This window comes from Hyaena hyaena, unplaced genomic scaffold (assembly GCF_003009895.1).
Source record: "Hyaena hyaena isolate Hyena2069 unplaced genomic scaffold, ASM300989v1 scaffold_107, whole genome shotgun sequence".
NCBI lineage: Eukaryota > Metazoa > Chordata > Mammalia > Carnivora > Hyaenidae > Hyaena > Hyaena hyaena.
The window spans coordinates 166983-167933 of record NW_024080739.1 but is presented as its reverse complement, the minus strand read 5'-3'; positions in this window follow the sequence as shown (position 1 = coordinate 167933).

The following is a 951-nucleotide window of genomic DNA, read 5'->3' as shown; positions in this document are numbered from 1 at the left end:
AATAATGGTTTTCCTAGATTTTGTATATTCTTTTCCAAGAATTTTCACCTTAGTCCTACAATACAAAGAACAGATGATGGGCTCTCTATATTCCTTAAACTGATAGAATTTGTGCCAGTGTGTGATCCCATGTGTGTTTTAACAATGATTAATTAATGCTTTCTCATATCCACTGAATTGAATCCATAGCATTTCTCTTCAGTATGAGTTCTTTTTTGCACATTTAAATTTGGAATCTGACTGAAGGCTTTCTCACATGGATTATTTTTTTTCTATTTCTCTCTAGTATGGAATATCTTCTACACATTACATATTAAAGTCTTTTTCAAATAATTTCCAATTTGATTATATACATAGAGTTTCTTTACCATATGAATTCTTACGTATCTCTCCCATGACTTGTACTGATCTTCTGTGCCACGACAAAAAATATGAGGATTACACATTATTGGTGAAGTGACATAATACTAATTTAAGGTAGACTCTGTTAACTCAAGGCTGTGTATTTGTATCCTTAGATGAGATAGCCCTAAAAATGTTATAAGTAAAAAGTTAATTTAGGATATAAAATGGAATACAAAAAATACAACTAAGCAAAACAAACAAACAAAATCCAAAACCAGTAAACAAGAAACAAAGAAATAAAAACAGATGGTACAAAAAACTGCAGTAGGAGTGCCTCTCTGGTTGGTAGACAGTTGGTAGAGCATGCAACTCTTTATCTATTGATTGTGGGTTTGACCTCAATGTTGGTTGTAAAGATTACTTAAAAAATAAAATCTCAAACTACCAAAACAGTCAACAACCTCTTTGACCTCAGCCACAGCAATTTCTTGCTCAACACATCTCCAAAGGCAAGGGAATTAAAAGCAAAAATGAACTACTGGGACCTCATCAAGATAAAAAGCTTCTGCACAGCGAAGGAAACAATCAATGAAACTAAAAGGCAAC